Raw genomic sequence first — 18,428 nt, forward strand, 5'->3', positions numbered from 1 at the left:
TTCATGACATTGCATAACTGTACTGCGGTGAAGCCATTATGCGGTGGGAAGCTAACGCGTTGCGGCTCGACTACTCGCTTTCGCCGCGCGGAGGAGCGAGCTGCCCGCCGCTGGATTATATAAGCAGAAAGTCGTCACTGAGGTGCCTAGCTTAAGGTTCCAAGACAAAAAAAATGTCGCAGTTTCGCCCGAAAGGCGAAGCGTCATCGATTGCGATATATTCCGATTGCGTTGGCATAAGGACGAGCGGCAGCAGCAGCGAGTGCTGCTGCGAGTGTTACCCTTCGTGCTGGCCCTCGCTTCAAGGCGAACTAAGCGACGAGGACAAAGCGTGCACGAAGCCATCAGCGCTCGGTGCGCCTAGACTTTGTACCCACTGCTGGCCGCTTCAAGATGGTGCCCGCTCAGCCGCGCCATGCGCAGCCGCCACTGGAGTTACTGTATATCTGTTAGCACACTATAGTAACTCTAGCCGCCATAGGAATAGGACGCCCCCTGCTGCCTTGCGCGCGACGGAAGACGGCGCGCTTCCTTCCCATCTTTCCCCATTGTGGGCATGAGATCGTGCCACCATTAAAGAGCTTTATTTAGGGGACGCAAGCGGCTTGCGTACGCAAGAACTAGGGGTGACGGTACTGCGAGTTTAGGGGACGCAAGCCGCTTGCATCCCCTAAACTAAAACTCTATATTCTTTTCGGCTCACCCTTGCACGCCTTCATTCAACCCACAGCACGCGGCGCGCGGCCGCGATGTTACCGCAGTTGAAATTTATACGGAATATCACGGCGACGGCGCAAGTGCGCCTGGGGTGTCCATAAATTCTCATCGCAAAAAGAGGGACTTTACCCTAGCTATTCGCCAAGAGGGCCTCGACTGCACATGCACGCAGCCTTCCACTTTCGGTTTCGCGCGCGCTGATAGCCGAATTTCATCGGACCACAGTTCCGCGGATTATATAATGTTTCCACGTCAAAAAAAAGAAAACTTTGCGATTACGATTACCCAGCTGAAATAAAAATATCAAAAGTCAATCTTTAGAATTTTGTTAATTAGCGACTATTTATTACCGGTGTCACACGGACACTTTCGATCGCGACCTCGAGCCCGATCCGGACCAAAATTCTCGACAGCGGTGGCTCAATCCCGCAGCTTGCACGATGGAGTCAATCGTGATCAAGAAATCGAATCCCAATCAGGCTCGATCGCGATCGAAAGTTTGCGCGTGTGGCTCCCGTATCATCCCGTGGTCGCCACCGCCTATGGCATGTATCCGAGAGAACTGTCGTCTTAATTCAAAACCGCTATTTTTTAGTATTACTAACTGTCTTAGTAAAACACCCGGTTTTGCCCTATATGTTTCCTCTATAGTACGGGGAGAACTCTAAGGATTCTTGCGCGTTATTTTGAGTGTAAGTGCGTCTCCTCGTTCGCTTTGGGACGCGTCCGCCGGGTAACCCACGTTTCGCGAAATGATTTGCGTAACCGCAAGTGGTAGCACATGGCGGGATGTCTTTGAGGACATTTAGAGCGCAGGCTCGCGTTCCTACGGCGAGTGTCGGTGTCCGTGTAGGAGGCGGCGTAACCGAGCGAACGAGCACAGCGAAAGATGAAAGCGAACGCGGAGCGCAGCGGGGGTGGAAGTCGAGAGGAGGAAAGCGGAGAGGAGGGTGCAGCGAAACCATGGGGCGGAAAGTGGAGGAGGGTATGGAGAAATCGTCAGAAGCGTAGTGCGGCGACAACGGCTAGGAGAAGGCGCCAGAGTAGCGCGCGTCCTCTGGTAGGCCTTTCAGCGGCGGCTGCTGCTGTGAATCGCGCCCACACGTCACCCACACGTTTGCTCACGCGATCTCCAGATTAGCGAGGCAGTCGCGCCGCACTTTCCTCCATTTGTAACGTGCCGCACGAGAAAGATTATCCGCACCAGCCACTATCGCGAAATGAAAGCACGTACAGGGCTGCGCTCAAATTTCGCATTAGGGAGTATCGTAATCGTCGGTGAATTTTTCGTCTAATCTGAATATCGGGGAGAGATGAAAGAAAACGCGTCCAAACACTTGCTTGCTTTATCACGCCTTATCACGCCGTCGTCTTTTGTCATTAAGAAAAATTGTTTCAGAAATATTAGTTCCCTGTGTTGGACTGAGTCTTGTCATCCCCGATATTCTGTTTTGGGGAGCCTCTTGTCTAGCTAGGACATTGCATGGCATAGGGATGTCGGTGTGACTGCTGTGATATTATAACTGAATCAGCAGGATTTCCTTAAAGTTAGTATTTGTTATTTTACTTTTGCTTTGATCTAGTAGTGGTTTATTTTAGATGCGACAAATTACTTTCATATAATTCATGCTATTCTTGGCCAATCTGCCATGCATAGTGGCTTGAGCCATTCATCGAGGAAACCACACCAAACTTTTTCTGATGTGGCTGTCTCCATCGTGAGTCTACGAGTCCGCCCATTACTATGCGCGTTTCGTATGCATCTGCGAATAGTTAAGGCGCGTTCAAGCCACACTCAGTGACTACTGACACACGTCGATCAAAGAGCCACCACATCTAAGCATATCGAGTTAGCACGCCTTTATTTCATATTAAAGAGTATATTTACTGTATGATGCGACTACGGCTCCATTATTCACATTCGCTTCCGTCGTCACTGCGAATGCGGTTCAGCTGCGGTGTCAGGAGCCTTACACACATTGTGCTGCCGGTGGGAACGAGGCGCCGTCTCAGACGCGGGCGGCGGCTGTCGCAACTTTCTGCGCGTTGTTGACCGGGTCATGAATAGGGGGGCGCCTTGCACGCGTTGCACGTCGTAAGCACTCGATAACGGCGGCTTCGCTCCACCGGCGCTGAACTGCACCGTACGACCCGGAACCGGCGAGTGGGGGCACCAAGCCGGAACTCCGAACGCGCCCAGGGTCACGTTCGGGATCGTCGCCACTCTCACCGGAACCGATTGCGGCGCTAGGAACTTCGGAGCTGCCACGTCCGAGATCGTTGTCGTTGTCACCTGCAGGGCTGGTCGCGGAGGGAGGAAGTTTCGAAATACCACGTCCGGAATCGTCGTCGTCGGCTTCGGAGCCGGTTGTGGCACGATATAGGTCGGAGGTGCCACGCCGTTTGGAAAACCCGGTACGCTCCACCGTGGGTGCGCCAGAGGAATCACATAGCGATGCGGTGCGACGAAGTACGGCGTGGGACACGCTGGAAGCCAGCTGGCAGCTGCTGGCGTCCAGTGGAATGCTGGCGTTGCTTGGAATCGGCTTTGGCTGAAGGGATGCTGGAACCAGTACCAGTACGCCGCTTGGTCGTACGTGCACGCGCTCGGCACTGCAGGCCAGGGGTGGTTACAGGCGTCCGCGTTGGGCTGCGGCGGTACAAGCTCGCACCTCTTGCGCTGCTGCTCTGCCGTTTCGATGGCTCCTGAATCGTCGCCTTGGAACGACGGCACACCCGCCTCGATTGCTGCAGCCATATCTGGCCGCGTGCCGTTAGCTTTCGAACGCGAGCACGTGACCGGAGGGGAGGAAAAGCGCCCGTGCTCGGCGAGGCTTTGAAGGGGCGCGTGAGGAGCATCGTGACTGCGGTGAGGCTACTGCTTCTTCTTCTTCTTTCGAAGACAAAAATGCCATCGAAGCAGAGTAGAGTCCCTTCGTAATAGCAATCGCAAACGGGCGCGTCCACTTCCTCTTCTTTCTATGGCTGGTACGTGTGACGTCTCTTGAAACACCGTTCGCGCTCGTCGAGCAAGCTGCGTTTGCGGAGAAACACGTCATCGACTGTTCCCGCTGCGTGCCTCACGCACGCCGGAGCAGGCCCGCGCTCACTTAGGCGATGAACTCTGGAAGCAAATCGACACCTGTCGCAGCAGCCGCAACCAGCTGCCCATGGTACCCACGGAACGAGACATGTAAAGTCAATTGCTCCGTCTCGAACATCGACGCGACTGGTGGGATTATTATTATTATTATTATTATTATTATTATTATTATTATTATTATTATTATTATTATTATTATTATTATTATTTGTTTTGAAAAGATATGTACACGTGACAGGAAAGAGAAAGCGAGGAGCAGGCTGGGAACTGCCGCCGTAAGGGGCACGATGCCTGTTACTCTTCAGAAAGGAGGTGACAGAAACACAGGAATCGAATATAGAAAGGAGGGGAGGAAAGAGGAAAGAAAGAGCAACAGTGAAAATCTAAAATATTAAAGTAGAATGCACAGTACAGGTCACACACAGCAGGGCCGGTCACATGAAGGTCATGCTACTACAGAATGAATAGAAGATATACTGTCTCAGCTACAAACGTGAACCTAAGTTAATTCTAGAAAAATAAGAAAGGGCGATTAGCTTGATCGCGTCCAGAGGCACAGCCACTGGCGTACAAATATTCAAGTGTCGTGCACTGCAGGCCAAGGGGATGATAGTCTCTCACTATAGCGACATGCGCTGCGCACTGAAAGCGGGGCACTCCAATATCAGGTGCTGAAGTGTCTCGTAGAAATCACAATACGTACACAATGGACTGACCACACGTCCTAGTCTGTATAAACGTAGGCACACGTTCACACAGCCAACCCTCACCTTGAGTAGTTGCGCTCTAGCGCGACGAGGCAAACCTCGACCGCGAACACAGGGCGGGAAAATTCCATTTGCGACGCGCTGATCTGGATGCTGTTTGAGTAGGTGGCAACAAATCAGCAGACGAACATCGTCAAGCTTGTACAAAATTTCAGGGCAGACACAGTTGTTATGTGCGCAAGTTGAAGCCAGTCGATCAGCCTCTTCATTTCCGGCGATTCCTACGTGTGAATGTATCCATTGAGCAACGAGAGATCCCCAACTGATGAAATTTTCTTTGCAGAGTCAATAATGCTACGCACTATTGGGCAATCAATTTGACTGCTTGTAACTTGCTAAGGGCAGCGCGGTAGTCCTTAAAGTGGCAATCTTCGATACGTTTAACTCCGCTTGCCCGTATTTCAGTACAACATTATTCCTGCTACCTCCGCAGTTGTTGACTAGGCTGGATGGGGTATTTGAAAGATACGTCGTATACTTAGTCGAAGGGCAGAAAAAGCTGCAGAGGCGCTTTGACCGTCGCTGTGTACAGATGCACCTGTGAATACTTGAAGATAATCTGGAAATTTTGCGAACATGCGAGACTGAGCCAATTTGAATATTGCCGAAACAGGCAAATCGGACTTTTTGTGTATGTCAGGGATTATGAGGTTAATGGGGAATAAGTGTTTGGTGATATCTTTTGTAGTCCCGGTTAACAGAGCGGTAGCGTTTTCGGACTACACGAGATATCGGCTATATACGGCGCCTGTTCACCTCCATTCACTCGGTCCCCCGAGCGGCTAGTGGCAGGGCCCCCAAGCCGCTTCCAGAGAACGGCCTGATCAGAAGAGACCGTTCCACGCTCCTGTGCTTGCGGACTGGCTGCACCTCGACTGCGGCCCGGCTGTATGCCAGGGGCTGCGCCACGTCACCTGCCTGCAAGAGGTGCGGAGACCCCGAGACTCGGGAGCACCTTCTCTGTGCCTGCCCATCCTTGGCGCAGGAACGCTCCATAGTAATCAACACCTACAGACGCCACGGCCTTCCAGCAGCCGCATAGACTGACCTGCTGTTCCCGGTGTATCCCCGGCTCCCCGCGCTGCGAAGCCTGCTGGAGTTTGTAAATTCCACATGGGGGAATACACCCTGTAAGCGCCCGCTACAACGCTGGCCACTTTACTGAGGACTGCCACTTGTCGCGCATAGTGGAGTCTATTAGGCCACATCGATCCTCCCTCTTTGTCTATCATCCTTTCCCACTCCCTCCCCCTGATGAAGCTTCGCCAGGGTCCCTCACGGGTTGCAGAATCAAGCGTCTTTCCTTTCTTTAGATCACTGTCGTCGTCATCATCGTCGTCATCATCATCTATCTTTTGGAGGCGGAAACGTAACTGAATCAGCACGTTCAGAAATGACAGCGATGATCATAAATAATACCACCATTTTTCCCATGCGATATAACGGGCGGTGAAAGAGACGATCAAGGAGCGATTGGCCATTCGATGCGCGGTGCAAACGCTGAATGCGATATAGAGGTGCCTGCCTGCTTGCAGCCTCAGGGGTAACTGATGCGCCTCAGTGAGTATTGCAACAGATTGCGCCTCACGAGGTAATCTAAGCATTAGTCGAAGGGCAACCATATATGATCTCGTTCCAGTTGGGACATCAAACTAGGTGGTACGTTCAGGGCTGGTAATGCATACAACACGCCAGAGAGTACAGATGACTGGTACACCTGGAGAGCCGTAGTTTGGTTGCAGCCAGCACCTCTAGCAGTCTTGCCCTCCCCCCTTAAGTATGTGATTGTCGAAGAAGCGGCATAGAAGCGGTCACTTCTTGTCGCCTTTAACGTATGGCACGCACCCACGAGGGAGGACTGGCCAAGGTTCGTAATGGAAACAAAGTAAAAGTCCTTGCTTCGAGTTAATTTAGTGGCCTGTATTACGTATATTCAAATAATAATGACCATCAATACTAAAGAAAATATTAATGCGTAAGCATTCTCTGGCGAGTACCCTAGCAAAATTTGTCTGTCACGCGAAAAGTGCGATGCCTTGTATGTGCGCAAAAATACGTAATTTGCGAATTTACTCGTTTATTATTATATTTATTCGCTACAATGGTGTAAATGTAGATGATCGGTAGCTATATATCTAATAAGAAGCAGCTTAAATTAAAAAATTACTTAGAGAGAATACCTACATGATTTGACTTATGTATACACATAGGGATACATAGGGCTCCGCAGAAAATGCATGGGGAAACCTATAGTAGGGGTGGATCAAGTTAGATTTGGGGATGGGCCTACTTAAATTTGCGGGTATGACGCATACTTAGACAGCTCCAGTGGAGTTTCTGCAATAAATTTGTGAAAATCGATCATGTCAATTTTTATTAAAAGCGCTAGATTACAAAAAAAATGCGGTCTAATGTTAATAATGAGCGAAAAGGTGTTTAACATGTCAGCCTCCGTGCGTAGCAACGACGTACTCATGCACAATCTGACACACTCCCTTTCGGGCACGACCAAGGGTGCTCGCACCAAAAGATAAGAAAAGTACTGAGAAAGGAAGGTCATTACGCAATAGGGGCTTCTCTATAAGGGCGTCTTTCGGGAATATATTCTCTGCAAAAAAGGAAGAAATGGTCCAGTGATTCTACATCCCGACATGACACACAAAGTAAGTTCGATGATGCAAACCCACACGTACACATGTAAAGATTTAACTGCGGTAACTATATATTCCCAAAACGTCGATGAGGAAGCGAGTCCATAACTTAAGACAAGAGTCTCTGCTAAGACTTATCCCGGAGTCTCGCTGCTGCAGTTTAGGTTGTGCCCTATTCACTGCTTCACTAGATTCGCGGGCGCGCGCACGCACGCACGCATACTCCATGAAATAGAGCATGGCTCAATTTAACATGTGACAGTGATATGGCTATCTGCAATGATACAGATTTGCCCCAGACGGGTGCCTCTCCGATGGACATAACGTGAACGAAGTGTTACTGACACACGTGGGCCTATTCTTTCGGATAAAGTGCGCCTCCAAGAGCTGACGCGCTGTTTTATTGCCGCTACTGCTCGGAATACTAACCTGCGAAAAGTACGCTCACATGTGCGGGCGTTGCAAGGCGCGCCGAGATGCGCGCCATCAAATTTAACTTGTTGCAATAACCATTACCTTGTTTATTTCTTCTTGATAAAGTCCTTTATTACATAGCTTATTACCTACGGTGGCTAAGTGCCTATGTTTGCATGTATCTAACCGTTTTCCCGCCAATCTGGGCCACCAGTGTAGTCCACGGTCGAATGGCGAGGGCATCAGGCTGGTTGTGCTGAGGGAAATGTGCTCTAAAGCAACCACTGTTATTCCAACGTGAGCCACTGAATACGTGGCAATGTCCACATATGTAAAGCTCTTCAACGAACCTCTTTCACGCCGACATGAGTCGCTGTAGACGCGGGATTGGGTAAGAGGTACACCGCTCTTCAATGATCGTTGTACCTCGCGGTTCAGATGCTCGTATACCTGCTCACTTTTGACCACGTGGCGCAATTCGAGGCAAACCACAAGTGGCAGGTGCTGCGGGCTTGCTCAGGTGCCGTGAGCACGGCGACGTCCCACGTGTGGTCGTCCCTGAGCAGGCAGCTCATGTTCAACAAGACGAGCATCGAACCCGCCTTCGAGCTGTTCGACGACGTCAAGACAATGGTCACGTCCGATGAGAGCTTGCTGGGAAATCTCTTGGAGGATTCTACGTACCAGCTCTTGAAGAAGACGCTCGAAAATGTTTCGTTGGCGTCTAATCGAGAGCTCTTGGAGCAGCAACGCAATCTTGTCCTGACGAGTGGTGCAGGGCTGACGACAGACAAGAACTTCGTGCGCAACTACTTTGCAGTTCGCCAGCAAACCCGCACCTTGGCGCTCATGTGGCCGCCGAGCGCCCTGCGGGACATAGCCTCGATTTCGGAGATGGAGTTGAGACCCACCTATAATTACGAAACTAATTCCCTGTTCCTCTCCATGGTCCTCGAAATTTCCCACATTTTCTACTTGGATGACTCGGTGCGCCTCCTCAGCTACGGCACACTCGGAGCAGCGTTATCGCGTGAGCTGATCAGATCCTTCGTCCGCCTTCACGAGACCGAATCCCAGAGCCCGGCGTAAGCCACCAAAGCGCTGCTGGAGCGCCTGACATGCTACGCGGAATATGGCACGGACCGTTCCGTGGGGAACGTAACCGACTTCAAGACGGAGATGTTTCCCTGGCTTGCCAGTGCCAAGGTGGCGTACGACGCCACGAGGAAAGACTTCTACCGCGGCGGAGTCCGCGACAACTCGACATGGAAGAAGATGCAGAAACAGTTCTTTCTGCGCTTCTTTCTCGCGGTGTGCGAGTCTTCGGACGACAGGGTGGTGGTCAACGGGCGCCACAAGTGCGTTTGGCTGCTGGCTGACAACCGTGCGTTCTCCGAAGCCTTCGACTGCCCGGACAACTCGTACTTGTCGTTCCGGCAGTGTCATTCGTAGGTTGATCATGTTTTGTCGACCACGGAAGTAGGACTTTCCACTCTGACTTTTGCTGATTGGTTATAGTCGGTACTGACGCATCACGTGCATGTGAGCAAATAAGAATCGTTTTGTTTTGAGCTATATGCTCTTCCATAATGAGGGCGCACAGAAATATCCGATCAGATAATTTCACATGGAGTGATATGAATATATTCTGTCGGATATTTATGTGCGCCCGAGGCTCTCAGAATGATTACATAGTCTTCAATTGCGCCTTTTGTCATCCTACGTCTAATTAGAGCTCCGTCGTCGTCCTCTATAAATTGTTGTAGTTCCCTAAAGGTAAGAGTGTTACCTGTGCGACAAGAAAACACCATTAAGGTGTGTAAATATTTTTGCAGTGTATACAGGACGATGCTTGAAGATCGCAACCACACCACTTTCGTTCTTAATTGAAGTCACTATTTTTGTAACTATAAGCACTTCTTTCTCACTTAAAAGTGCGATAGGTTTCACATTGCAATGCAGTATGCGTGTTGCCTTTGCACCGCACTCTAAAGGTGGCGTTGCACTTTTCCTTGCATGTGGCGAAGGCATATATATAGATAAGCTCACACATCGCATTCGCATAACACGGACATACACGTAGACAAAAAGGCAAGCATGCGCATACGTATATATATATATATATATATATATATATATATATATATATATATATATATATATATATATATATATATATATATGACATAAGCATATATGTTTCAACTTTTAAACGTACATATACTTCGCGTCATTCAGATTCCTGAAAATTAAGAAAATAATATGTAATGGCAAGTGATAAAATTGAAGTGCACACAAGTGAATGAGTGAGTGAGTGAAGAAACTTTATTGCAGGTCCGGCGACGACGCCAACTCGTCGCGCACCCGGCTAGTCCAACGTCGGGACCGGCAGGTCTAGCCCACCGGCACGTGCGCTAGAGTGGAGGTCTGCCCGCAGGATAAGTCAGCCCAGCACGTGGTTATGTCATGGCACAGTTTAGTGTCTTAGAAAACCCTGAAAATGTGCCTCGTACAATTTTGACATTTAATACACTGAACAGCCCCTTGCCCCAAACATGTATTTTCGCTGAGAAGTTTTGAGGTGCTGTTTCATGTATAGGACACAAGATGAGTACTGGATAGGTCTCCATCTATAATATCGGCGAGATGTCTTATTTATAGCCATAAAAAGAATTATCTGTCCGTCAACAGTAAGCCGTAGGCTGCCGTACACTTGCGAGTAAACGCCACCACTGTGCACATTCGGCTGATGATATCGCGACATCTTGGCAACAAATGTGCAGGGCGCCGTAAAAGTAGCAGTTTTTTAATGTGTCGCATGTATCTGTGCTCGTGTCACACCCGCCGGTGTGCAGATTGGCATGTCGTTCGCGTACATGTACAACTTGACTGTAGCTAGCAGGTGTTCAACGACCCACCTGAGAGCGAGGGAGAGAACGGTATAGGGCTCAGCACACCGCTTTGAGGGACGTTGCAGAAGGTGAAAAGTCGTGTGGTTGGGCTGTCTACGGCACACGTAAAGAAAGACGTCACAAATATTTACGCATACACCCATCGAAAGACTCCACGCCCGTGGTCAACCATCCCGAGTGCATCGATAACGGCCTCGTGAAACACATTGTCGTGCGCCTACGTGACATCGACGAACATAGCCGCAGATAGATGATGTAGTAATTTTTATACTGTATGCAGGTAATGATATCGGTAACATTGCCAGTCGATGAATGATGTGGTATAAAACCGTCCGGGAAGTTTACGTAAACATTGTGACTTTAAGAAGGCGATAATCATTCTTTAGAATAATTTTCGGACATAATGAGGCGGATTGGAGTGGAGTCCTATCGTGCTTCAAGTTGTGGAACTGTAGGCGGCTCGTCTTACATCCTACAGAAAGAATGTCGTCTTTCGGATGTACGAATCTGATTGAGAAAACTGAGCCAGTATATGGCCTCAGTGCTTAAGCGGTTGATCGCCCACCAACTGCGACATAACAGGCAAAGTTGAAGCCAACCGGGCTGCTCGAGCAGTGCATGGCGGCTCATGCCGATTTGTATAGTGTTCGTGCCATTCTCTGAAATGGAAGAGTAAGCCTTCGTTCGTGTATGTGCTTGGCCTATGAACGTGCTCTATCGCGTCATGCACTGCAGCAATGCGGACCCATTCAAATTACTGACCCGAAACGCTATTCTCCCATGCCGAGTGAAGTTTCAAGCCATGACCGTATACATGTCTACACCTACTTCGTTTAAAGCGTCTTTTAGACAAACTAATTAAAAAATATATCGATTGGATGCGATCGCCAGAGTAGCGCTTGTAACGTTCGCGATGACTTACACCGTGTTTTGCGGGCCCATGCATGGGCTTTAATTGCGTCCACAAAAGCAGACCTAAAATATATGTGGCAGCTCATCCTGGCCGCACCATATCTTCTTCGACCTCGGAGAAGATATGGCGATATTTTTCTTTATCCGGAACACTGCTCCTCATGTTCGGGTGGTCGTTTGAGAGCGCTCTGGCCGTGCTACGAAGGTGGTCAAACGCAGCTATGAAGACGCAAAACGAGAATAATCGGGCATGCAGGAAGTTATGACCCTGCTTCTTTATGAACAGTGAATCACGTTTACACGCTAGCAGCAACGATTAGTTGACTGCTCTTTCACATGAACTTTGCAGCACTGCCATAACCCTCTGGAACGACTACCCGATAATGTCATTAGGATGATTCCTCTTATACACCTCTTGCCGCCCAATGTTTTACTTATGCCCTTTAGCGGGCACATGCGAGATCATGCGATCATCATCATCATCATCATCATCATCATCATGGGCTTGTACCAGATCCACTGTTCGAGAGAGAGAGAGAGAGAGAGAGAGAGAGAGAGAGAGAAGACATTTATTTGGACCATCGAGCTCGCTGCATGCTCTTGAGGTCGAGTGGGCGGTGTCCTCATTCCAGGACTCCACTGGCCATGGCTGCTCGACGTACAGGCTGGACGAGAGCGTCTTGTACCGCCAGGATATTGCCGGTCAGCTGTACCCCCTACCGCTCACATGAAGTGCTAGGCGTCTTTAAGTGTTAAGTGTTTAAGTGTCCAGAAACTCTGGAGCACCTCCTGCTGGCCTGCCCTGCTCACCTGCAGCACCGCGGTCGACTTCTGCAAGAGTTCCACCGCCTGGGGCTCCCATGTTCACGACAGGAAGATATCCTCTTCCCCTGTCGTAATCAGCTACCAGCCTTCCTACGTGTCGTCGAGTACTTCGACTCGTCGGGGCTCTCGGCGAGACTATAGGACATTTCTACAAAGACGGATGGCCGTGAGGCCATCCCACTACCTCGAGCTTCCTGATCGGCCACTACTTCGCTTCCATCTCTACGACCCTCTACCTTTCTCCCTCCTACCCTCTCTCTCTTTTAACCCTATCCCTTCCACCCTGCTGGCGCTGAGCAATGCTCCCGCATGGGTTGCAGAAAATAGCGCTAGCCTTTTCTCCTTCCCCACAAGAACCACTTCGGTAAGTGTTGAGGTTTGCCCCCGCACCCCCACGAGATGTGAAAGAGTGTATATAGAGCTTGTGTCGTCGCACCAGGGGCAGATGCCACGATATGTTTGTGGGTACCTTTTGCTGTATCTGTGTAGGTTTGGGAATGTGTTAGTCTGAATAAGTCTGGGAGCTCCTGCCTCTTCAGTGCTGAGCTTTCTGTGAGGGGGAGGATAAATCCTGCGGTTGAGTCGCTGGATCTCGAGTCAATCGCAGTAATTGAATGGCTTGAGTATACTGTGGACCATCATGGGCCGGAGCCAGCACTGTTCGAGAATTGTGCTATTGCACGCAAGAATCGCAGCTAAATAACGCGGGAGATTATTGCTTGGGGGAACAGGTTGCCTGAGCGGGCCATCTGTTTCCCTCAACAGAAAATTATTTGGAAAGACTGGATGCACTTTGCAGACGATCACAAGGAAGAAGACAGGACAGGCGCCTGTCCTGTCTTCTTTTGTCCAAATTTGTCTAATCCAATCTGCCAGGCGAAAATTCACTCAACCAGAGAAAACCGAACGCGCAGCAGAGTGCGCAACGCGGTGGTCGGGGCAACACGAGAAAAACGCATGCGTTCTGGCTGGCTCTGGCAGCCTGCGAATAGCGAGAACAATAAAATTGAGAAGTCTCAATGTGTCCTTGTGTTCTCATGCACAAAACCAAAGGAGAAACGTAAATAAGAACCCAGCTATCTTCGCTGGCTTTAGTGTCTTGACATGGATGCTTGGTACAGGTGAAAAAAAAAATGTTGACATTCTGTTTTGTGACATGACGGCACGAATGAACCACCACAACGCTTCGTCTCATCAGACCTCGCGGCGTGCTTTGTCAGCTTATCTGATAGTGTGTTGATTTGGCTTGTTTCGTTGTAAGGTCCGATGTACGGCTTTAGAAAAGTTTATGCACCTTTGGCGTCAAATGTTTATAAAGACATTAAACCCACAAAGTTCTGCAATTGAGTATCTCAACCACGACTTTGGAAATGTCAATGCACCTTTCGTATCAAAAGTTTATGAGAACTTTATACCCATAAAGTTTCAGAATTGAAATCGATGCGCTCCGTAGATGCCGGGGCCTCCGCGAGATACCGCGACGAGCCCGCTCGCCATCAAAACGCCCTTGGAACTTTGTGCTCCGATGGGGCTCCTGCGTTATGTGACTCCAGGTTCACGGGCCTTGCCATGAAATCCAGCCCGAGTTCACAATGTTCGCGCCGAAATGCCTTTCCGAGCGTGAAAAAGGCATTCTAGACAAAATCCCGTATGAGTTCCTGCGCGGGGGGTTGTTTTGGTCGGCGGGGCATGACAGCTCGAACAAATTTCGGGAGGAGGGGCTGAAGCCCCTTAAGTCCCCCCCCCCCCCCCCCTGGCTACGCCCCTGCCCAGATGTAACTGGGCCTACCCCCACACTTCAAGTAGGCCCACTCCCAAATTTTCGTACCGCTGCTCACGCGTTCGTCGTCTTCTTCCACAGCTGCACTTTGAAAGCGATCGTCCTACGCGAAGGAAGGACGAAGAGACAGTTTTCTCGTTGGGTAACCAGAGAAATGCTTACGCATTTAAAAGATTTATCTAACGTGAATTCAAGAGAGATTTAGTGAGATGAGCTGCTACCTCTTGGTGCACACATAGTCTAGCGGAACGTGGGACTGCATCCAACTTTATTGTACCGACATTTCCGGCATGCTCCGCGGCAAAACGCGGAAGAGACGCCAGGTAAAGCTGCAGATCTTTGAATACAGCTGTCGCCTCCCCTCCCGTTAAATTATTCGTCCGTTTGCAGGCTGTTCATCGCTGTTGCCTTCACCGACAATTACGTCTTTTCTGCCCTATAGAAGGCATGCGAAGACGTCGTCGGTGGTTAGTCACAATGACATCGCCACGTGCCGTCAACTGCGACGTATTCGTTTGCCACCTCACCCGCTGCTGTGTCACAAGAAGCCGTGCGCAAATTCAACGATATCTGAAACGCTACAGCAAGAGTGTAACACTCGCCGACATCGGTACGCTCGTCAAGTGCCTCGCTAGCGCTGCCGTTAGCGCTCGCGCGGAGCACAGCTGAGTGGCGGCGGTGTTCGTTATCAATGCTAGAAATCAGCCGGGGGGGGGGGGCACCTAAATTCCTTCCTTGCAGAGTTAAATTCGTTGTAGTGGTCCTCGTCGCGGAGGCGTCACGGCACGCATGAAGGATAGGAATTTGGCACGGATATATTCAAGCCTTCGTTATATAGGTCATCTCGTTGTATAGGTGTTCGTCTTTTTTTTGTATTTGACCAACCTGATTAGTGGCCAACTTATCTCTAATGCCCATTCATGGCCAATCTCGTAAAATGGGTAAATTGCAGTATGTTGCACAAAGATGCGACACCTCCCATCCCCAGTCCTAATATGACAAGTGTTATATGTATATATGGACGTGACGCCCACGGCAGAAAGGTTGTTGCATATCCACCGCCACCCCAGAAAGGGAATGGGATACCAGCGTCGCGGTAGCTCAGTTGTTAAGGGCGTCGCAGGCGTAATGCGAAGACGTGGGCTCATATACCTACTGCGACCAGTCGTTTTACAGCGAAGCTATTAAGGGCTAGCTGCCCAGGATTGTGTCCGTGTAGACACAATACTCCACACAAGTGGCCCGATACCGAAGATAGTGCAACGCCGGGCCGACTCACGGCGGAGGTGAAGCAGGCATTAAATGCTCCCCATAAATGGGCCGATCCCGAAACTTGTGTTGTGCCGTGCCGAGCTGCGGGGGAGGTGAAGCAGGCGTTAAGCACTTCCCATATGTGGGCCGATCCATTTTTACCACAAGAAAATCACCTAGTTCCAAGCAATCGCCGTCATCATTCATGACGTCACAACTACGTCACAGCTACAGGTACTTTAAAGCGGAAGATGTGGTTTTTGTGCTCCCTGGCTTATCAAGCCTTTCTCTACTCTTCGCCGTCCATTAAGCGTCATCTTCATTCATGTGGATGGCGACGACTACCTTGTAATTGCCAGGTGCCATCCGTCTCTACTTGCAACGAAGTTTCACAATTTTATAGGTCTACCATGTCGCGAATAAAAAAAAAATATGAGTCGCAACTAATACCAATACAGGTAAAGATACTTTGAAGGGTCAATAGCTCACAACACAAATAAAGTTTGACAAAAACAAAACCGTCTTTATGTTTACGACAATGCACGACCAGAGAAAATAGAGGGATTTAGAACCGGGCTGTTGGGCATTGCAAAAGAAATTATAGTTCGTTCATTGTTATTCAGCATTAAAACAAAATGTCGGGATTTGTGGCCGTCCCGACTGGGTCAAGTCGGACACGGGTCATTTACTCAAGAGTCAGAACTGCCACGCTAAATTCGGGACCATTGGCAACCCTACTTGGAGCACGGTTGGAGCGGCATTTGTCGATCCCGGGCGTTTGCCATCACGCCCATGTCCTTACACCGGCCAGAGGTCGCTGCGACACTTTTATTTATTTATTTATTTATTTATTTATTTATTACAATACTTTCGAGGCCCAGGGGCCGTTACAGAAGGGAGTGGAATAAGAAAACGGTAAAGTCATAACGCAGCAAAAAGATAACAATATTACATAGAGTAACGAAAAAGCGCAGGCTTAGGCGAACTGCAAGATCATATCAGTGACAAGGCAGATTAGACAAACACACAGTTTTCAGCGGTAGTTTTAAATAAACCCGCGTCAGACATATCGGCAACAGAGGTGGGCAGGTGTTTACAATCACTTGCCGTCTTTGGCACAAATGAGTTAAAGTGCGCATTAGTCCGGCAGTATGGAATGCATGCCTTATGGCGGTGTTCTGTGCGAGGTGATATGAATGATGGCTGAGAAAGAAGATCCCCTTTTAGCTGATAACTGTGGTAATAAGTCTTGTGAAAGGTCAGCATTCGCAAGAGTTTCCTACGAACGGAAAGACTAGGAAGGTTCGAGGTACTTTTCATTGCAGTCACTCTAGCAGTGCGGGAGAAGTTGGGGATAATCTATGGTGTTGGGCTACTGAGCACGAGGTCGCGGGATCGAATCCCGGCCACGGCGGCCGCATTTCGGTGGGGGCGAAATGCGAAAACACCCGTGTACTTAGATTTAGGTGCACGTTAAACAACCCCAGGTGGTCTAAATTTCCGGAGTCCCTCACTACGGCGTGCCTCATAATCAGAAAGTGGTTTTGGCACGTAAAACCCCATAATTTAGTTTTTTTTAGTTGGGGATAAAACGGGTGCTGCGATTCTGTACGGATTCTAATTGATTAGTAAGGGCCTTGAGGCCCGCGTTCCATACAGAGCATGCGTATTCTAATTTCGATCGTACTAGGGTTTTGTGACTAGTAGCTTTAATGAAGATAGAGCCGTAGAAAAGTTACGCCGTAGGTAACCAAGCATGTGGTTAGCATTAACAATGTAATCGACATGCAGTTACCATGAAAGATTAGAAGTTATATGGACGTTTAAATATTTACAAGTTCTTGTTAAAGTACAGAGCCTGACATATGGTGCGCAGTAAGATTCGCAATGGGAGACCTGTGCGAAACACGCATAACTTTACATTTGTTAGCATTCAGTTTGTTTCATGAGCCAAATGTTACACCAACTAGATACCTTATCTAAATCACATAGAAGTATAGACGGGTCTTAAACCCAAGTGATTACAGGGTAAATGACGTAGTCATCTGTGAGAAGCCTGATTGAAGAGTTAATAGAATTTGACAGATAATTAATATATATTAGGAACAATAACGGCCCCAGCACCGAAATTTGAGGCACGCCTGAGGTAACAGAACATTATGACGAATAAGCGTTATTTTCAGTGACGAATTGAGTTCTATTACTCACACAAACTCTCGATCCATAAAAGAATGTTGGGGTCAACGTTTGCTGAGCCTTAAACAAAGTAGTTGGTGAGTAACAAGATCGAAACCCTAGAAATTTGTGTTGTTTCACTATATCTAAAGGTTGTGCCTCAAGGCACAGCTGAAAATCCTTCAGATGTCCTCTGGTGAAAGGCAACACAGCCGTCTTACTGTAAGACAGTTTCATTCCCATTTCCGTCGACAAGGTTAAGGCCTTCCTGCAGAGTTGACTGAACAAGGCTGGTACTTGAATCAAAGGCCCAAATGCAAACATAATCCGCATATATAGAGTAGTGTAGTGCAGGTGGAAATCTCCTCGATAAATCCGCCATCACACAATTAAAGAGAAACAGACTTACGGCACTGCCTTGTGGGACTCCTTGAATAATATTATGAGAGGAACTTTTTCCTTCACTTATTTGAATAAATAGTTACCTGCCGTTGAAGTTGGATATCCACCATAGCGCCCTTCCTGAAACTCCCAGTTCTAGCAGGATACATGGTATATGAGCATGGCTGACTGTGTCGAAGGCTCTTTTAATGACTAAAAAACCACTATTGTGACACTTCTCATAGCTCTTTCGTGTTCAACATACGTGAAGATATCCAAAATTGCATCCATGGTGCATCACCACCTTCGAAATCCTGTCATGTGATCGGGAAGTGCTTCTGTTTGCTCACACCACCATTGGGGCCTAGTGTCAATAATTTTCTCCATGACCTTGCATAAACAGCTCGTCGGACTCACAGGACGAAAAGATTCAAGAGAAAGAGTTGTTTTACCAGGCTTCAATGTAGGTATCACACGTGCCGCTTTCCAAGAATTAGGGACACGCTCCTTTTTCCACAAATCATTGAGTAAGTCCAAAAG

The 18,428-nt window shown here is 48.9% G+C and overlaps 1 protein-coding gene across 1 annotated transcript in view; it reads right to left on the reverse strand.

The window, feature by feature from the left end:
• Positions 1–18,428, reverse strand: part of emei (transmembrane protein 161-like emei) — a 132,036-nt gene that overhangs the window by 112,649 nt on the left and 959 nt on the right. The gene's annotated exons all lie outside the window — the stretch shown is intronic.

This window comes from Dermacentor albipictus, chromosome 4 (genome assembly GCF_038994185.2).
Source record: "Dermacentor albipictus isolate Rhodes 1998 colony chromosome 4, USDA_Dalb.pri_finalv2, whole genome shotgun sequence".
Lineage (NCBI taxonomy): Eukaryota > Metazoa > Arthropoda > Arachnida > Ixodida > Ixodidae > Dermacentor > Dermacentor albipictus.